The following is a 6,000-nucleotide window of genomic DNA, read 5'->3' on the forward strand; positions in this document are numbered from 1 at the left end:
GGTATGGGTCTGTCATTGTATAACACTGGGGTACAGTACTGGTGGGAACGGGTCTGTCATTGTATAACACTGGGGTACAGTAATGGTGGGGATGGGTCTGTCATTGTATAACACTGGGGACAGTACTGGTGGGGATGGATCTGTCGCTGTATAACACTGGGGTACAGTACCGGTGGTGACAGGTCTGTCACTGTATAACACTGGGGTACAGTACTGGTGGGTATGGGTCTGTCACTGTATAACGCTGGGATACAGTACTGGTGGGGACAGGTCAGTCACTGTATAACGCTGGGATACAGTACTGGTGGGGACAGGTCAGTCACTGTATAACATGGGGTACAGTGCTGGTGGGGACAGGTCAGTCACTGTATAACATGGGGTACAGTGCTGGTGGGGACAGGTCAGTCACTGTATAACACTGGGGTACAGTATTGGTGAGGACAGGTCTGTCACTGTACAACACTGGGGTACAGTACTGCTAGGACAGGTCTCGTCATTGTATAACACTGGGGTACTGCACTGGTGGGGATGGGTCTGTCACTGTATAACACTGGGGTACAGCTGATGGGGATAGGTCTGTCACAGTATAACATTGGGGTACAGCTGATAGGGTTGGGTCTGTCACTGTATAACACTGGGGTGCAGTACTGGTGGGGATGGGTCTGTCACTGTATAATACTGGGGTACAGCTGATGGGGATGGGTCTGTCACAGTATAACATTGGGGTACAGCTGATAGGGATGGGTCTGTCACTGTATAACACTGGGGTGCAGTACTGGTGGGGATGGTTCTGTCACTGTATAACATTGGGGTACAGCTGGTGGGGACGGGTCTGTCTCTGTATAATACTGGGGTACAGTACTGGTGGGGATGGTTCTGTCTCTGTATAACATTGGGATACAGCACTGGTCAATTCAGCAGTTGTAGAGGACAAATTAAAAGTAGCAGTCAGAAAATTAATACACGACAGTTAAGTGTTTCGAATGACATTGATTTTTGCTTCGTTTAGTTGTAACTTAAGCCCAGTGACAACACTGACTGTTCGCCAGAAATCCTCAAACAGGAAAGGGACTTATCCTTGTGGAAGCAATGTACATCTACCCACTCCCTCTGCCAGCCTTGTGCCCTCTATTGGGCAGATTATAAATAAACTGTGGGCCGGGTTCCTCTAGAAACTGAAACGCTGCACTCCTGCTGGGGGTCGCTTGTCCTCTGCCGGAGAGAAACTGCAAGCTGGTAACCATTTTCTGGCTATGCTGCTGATGTTATTCACGTTTAGGATACGTTGTATTTCTTGCCAGTCAAGATGTGGCAATGAATACATTATACATGCACCTCACAGTTCACATTGTAAATTATTTATAGCTAATTTCTGACACAATTTGTCTTGTGCGGGAACAGCCAGTGTGTCAATAGGAAATATGTCAATGTCTCTACAGCTCTGCAGTGGAGAGGCACAGGGCGATCCCACTGTCACTGATGCTGGAGGAGGCAGCAGCGACTGGTCCAGCACGGGCTCATCCGCCCAGGAGTGTTCTCCTCTCGGATGCAATCCAGCGGATGCTGCCTGCTCCTGAACACTGACAAGTCAGGCTACAGAATGAATGGACCAGAGAGACCAACATCATTCCCAGTCGCCCGCTGCTCACCCGATAGAAAAAGACCAGCCACCTTTCATTTTTGGGGAAAGCAATATTCAATTTTGCCTCATTCCTCCCCACCCCTCCTCCTCCTTCCATCACCCTCCCCACTCCACCACAACAACAACTCTCTGACATTCTATGTCAAATGAAGGTTATGGGGGAGAAAAATGACAAATATTAAGGAAAACTGCTGCAATTAAACCATGGGATGGGATGCAACAAGGGGCAACGGTTGCATTCCGATGCCCCGCGCTGTCCGTGCGACCCCAGCGCCCTCCCTTAACCCTTACCTTTCAAGCGTTTGCCTCAGTACCGCTCCTTTTGCAAAGACTGCAGCAGCAGCGGCAGCGGCTGATTGACAGCTCCGTCTGACGTCACTCCCGGGCCCGGTCAGGGGGAGGGGGCGGGGCTTGGCCGGGGGACGCTGATTGACAGCTTAGACAGCCAATGGCAGGCCAGAGCATCCCCAGCCTCTCAATGCAGATGCAGTTTATTTCCTCTTTTCTTTGCAATTTGCAGCCAGCAGCAAGATGACAATTGAAGCCTGAGTGAATTCAGATTAATTGTGAAACTCTGCACAATTCTTCATTTATTCAAAAGCTGATCAATTATTCACTATCACCCCAGAAGGCCTGCTAATTTGGTCTGAGCAACATTAAAGGTTTTTTTTGCAAACTATTAATAGTCTTAACATGTTAAATCCAGTGCATCTTTAATGCAAAAGCAATGAGACCAAATAAACGGCTAAACGTGAAATTTATTGGGAACAAACCTGCTCTCATGAATAATATATTGTGTACATTTTAATTATTTATTAGGTTGTCTCTCTTTAACATTCCCAGGCGAAAATTTATCCCATTTTCACCCTAATTTCGTCTGCAAATTGGGTTAAAGTAGGAAGTTAGTAAGGTGCAAAAAGCAAAGAGAATCAGCAACATAGCACTTTCTGCACTGTTTTGCATAATTTATGACGCATGCATACTCATGAATACTTAATTACTGGTGACGCCAGGGCGCTGCCGGCCAATGGTGAGTCCTCCAGGCAGAGCGCCGCCTGGCAGTGTGAGGAGTAGTTGCCACTGTAGGGTTTCCAGCTCCTTCTCATTGCCTACCCATTGGGGGTGTGGTGAGCTCCAGCATCACAGACTGGGCTGTGGGAGCTCAGGGTCAAAGCAGTCCCAGTCAGGGAGGCTCAGACCCTGAAACAAGTGAGGTCTTCAGTTGCTCAGGGCTTGGGAACATAGGACTTAGGAGTAGGGGTAAGGCCAGAGAACCATACAATCCCTACAGTGCAGAAAAAGGTCATTGAGTCTGCACCAACTCTTCTGAAAGAACATCCCACCCAATCCTCCCTTCCACCTATCCCTATATCCTCAGGCATTTACCATCACTCATCCATCTAACCTACACACCTTTGGACTGTGAGAGGAAAACAGAGCACCTGGAGGAAACTCATGCAGACATGGGGAGGGTGGCACAGTGGTTAGCACTGCTGCCTCACAGCACCAGGGACCTGAGTTCAATTTTGGCCTTGGGTAACGGTGTGGATTTGCATGTTCTGCCCGTATCTGTGTGTGTTTCCTCTGGGTGCTCCGGTTTCCTCCTACACCCCAAAAATGTGCAGGTTAGATTGATTGGGCATGCTAAATTATCCCTTAGTGTCAGGGGAATTGGCAGAGTAAACATGTGGGGTTACGAGGATAGGGCCTGGGTGGGATTGTGGTCAGTGCAGACTTGATGGATGTACAAACTCTGCATAATCTCCCAAGGCTGGAATCAAACCGGTGAGGCAGCAGTGATAACTACTGCCCCATTTTGCTGCCCCAAAACAGCGGGTGCCATCAATGGTGGTATCGTTGGCCACACAGAGATTGAACCCATGACCTTGGCCATTTGGCCCTTTGAACTTGCTCCACCATTCTATAAGATCATAGCTGATCTGGTTGTAGTCTCAACTTCTGTCTGCCAACATCCTGCCTCCATGGCCCTTGTCTTATTTATCAAAAATCCAACGCTGCTTTGAATAAATTCAGTGACATGATCTTCACTGCTTTCTGGGGAAGAATTGACTATCTAAGATTAAAAATAAAGTCTCCTAATTCCCACTTTAAAAGGAAGGCCTCTTAACCTGTGTTCCAATCTCCCACAAGTGGAAACATTCTCCCCAGTATCTCACCTATATGTTTCTATCAGTATCATATATGTTTCAATAAGGTCTTTTGCTATTCAATACGATCATGACTGACCTTGTGTTTCAAGTCCTTTTTCATGCCCAATCTTCATATCCATTAATTCCCCAGAAACCAAAAATCTGTCTATCCCAGCCCTAAATATATTCCGTAGCAAAACATCCACAACCCACTGGGATAGAGAATTCTATAGATTCTCAACCCTTTGAGTGAAAACATTTATCCTCTTCTCAGTCCTAAATGATCGACCCTTTATCATGAGACCATGCCCTTGTGTTTTAGATTATCGAATCAGCAGAAACAATTTCTCAGCGTCCACCCTATCAAACCCCTTCAGAATCCTGTATGTTTCAATGAGATTGCCCCCTCATTCTTCTTCAGAGAATGCCAGCCCCATTTACTCATCGTAGGACAATCCCTCATCCCAGGGACCAATCCAAGGAACATTCGTTGTATTGCTTCCAATGCAAGTCCACCCTTTCTTAAATGTGGAGACCAAAACTGCACACAATGTTCCAGATGTGCTCTTACCAAAACCCTGTGCAGTTGTAGCAAGGCTTATTTATTTGTGCTCCAGTCCCTTTGCTATGAAGACCAAGATGCCATTTGTCTTTCTAATTGCTCGCCAAACCTGCATGCTAGCTTTGCACAGCCCAGTCTCTTTCAACATTACCACCAACAAATTTCTCATCTTTCATAATAAATTCGGCTTTGTTCGTCATCTGACCAAAATGAGTAACTTCACACTTCCCGGCATGGCGGCACAGTGGTTCGCACTGCTGCCTCACAGTGCCAGGGACGCAGGTTCAGTTCCAGGTGACTGTCTGTGTGGAGTTTGCACATTTTCCTCATGTCTGCGTAGGTTTCCTCCCACAGTCCAAAGATGTGCGGGTTAGTTTGATTGGCCATTTAGTTGCTCCTTAGTGTCGGGAGATTAGCAAAGTAAATACATGGGGTGACAGGGCTCGGGTCGGGGTGGAATTGTGGTTGGTGCAGACTCGATGGACCAAATGGCCTCCTTCTGTACTGTAGGGATTCTATGATTATTCTCTGTCATTTTATTGCCCACTCACCTAATCTGTCTGTATCGCTTTCCAGATTCTCTGTGTCCTCCCCACAGATTTTCTCTTCATCCAGTTTGGTTCATCAGCAAGGTTGATACATTAATCTTGGTCTCTTCATCTCAGTCACTAATATAGATAGTAACTAGCTGAGGCCTAGCACATCGTTGTGACACTCCATTAGTCACTGCCTGCCCACTCTGCATTTTCTATCCATTAACCAATCCACACCCTGCTAATTGTAACGGGGCTAATAGCTCTATATTTTTATAATACGTAGATATCCTCATGGCTATCATCTAAGAATATACAAACTGTCCAAAGCCCTGCCTGGCTATGACGTTCAAACAAAAAGACCTTTCCGGCAGTGTCAGAGAATTAGACACCTTGTTATCTCTGGAGAGACACTAATGAACTTGTGGGCTGCAGAAACTAAATTCAAGGCGAATTATACAAAGACTATCTATTTATATTACGTAATCCGACCTGGCCACCAGAGCTGAGTTATTGCCCAGAGCACAGGCAATATCCTTTCACATTCATAATGTTGGAACATTAACAGCCTCAGAAACCCAGACAAAGGAATAGATCCCTTTTGTCAAGCCAAGGTGGAGCGGTGGGTGTCATGTAACATGGCCCCCTGGCTGGGAGAATCAGTTACAGTGTCTTGCTGCACTGCAAATCTGTCCCTCACCTTCCATTCATCAAGTAGCAGCTCAGAAAATGGGCTTCTCTCCAGGTTTGAATGCTTGGCCCAATCTGCATTGTTGCTACAGAATGTCTAAACTTTTATACCATTACCTACAAGGCTAATTCATCTCTGCATGCCTATTTTGGCACGTCCATTACAACTCTGTGACTGTAACATTACATTCTGCACTCTCTCCATTCCTTCTCTATAAACATAAGAACATAAGAACATAAGAAATAGGAGCAGGAGTAGGCCATCTAGCCCTTCGAGCCTGCCCCGCCATTCAATAAGATCATGGCTGATCTGTCGTGGCTCAGTTCCACTTTCCCGCCCTCTCCCCATAACCCTTAATCCCCTCTCTTATCAAGAACCCATCAACCCGCTTCTTAAAAATATTTAGTGAGGCAGCCTCCACC

The 6,000-nt window shown here is 46.5% G+C and overlaps 1 protein-coding gene across 1 annotated transcript in view; it reads right to left on the reverse strand.

The window, feature by feature from the left end:
- Positions 1 to 2,016, reverse strand: part of rab3ab (RAB3A, member RAS oncogene family, b) — a 28,102-nt gene extending 26,086 nt beyond the window's left edge. Inside the window, exon 1 of the mRNA XM_080213176.1 lies at positions 1,934 to 2,016. The gene's annotated coding sequence lies outside the window, so the exon portion shown is untranslated. The remainder of the gene's footprint in view (positions 1 to 1,933) is intronic.
- Between the last annotated feature and the right edge of the window lie 3,984 nt (positions 2,017 to 6,000).

Source organism: Carcharhinus amblyrhynchos, chromosome 26 (assembly GCF_965287045.1).
Source record: "Carcharhinus amblyrhynchos chromosome 26, sCarAmb.v2.hapA, whole genome shotgun sequence".
Lineage (NCBI taxonomy): Eukaryota > Metazoa > Chordata > Chondrichthyes > Carcharhiniformes > Carcharhinidae > Carcharhinus > Carcharhinus amblyrhynchos.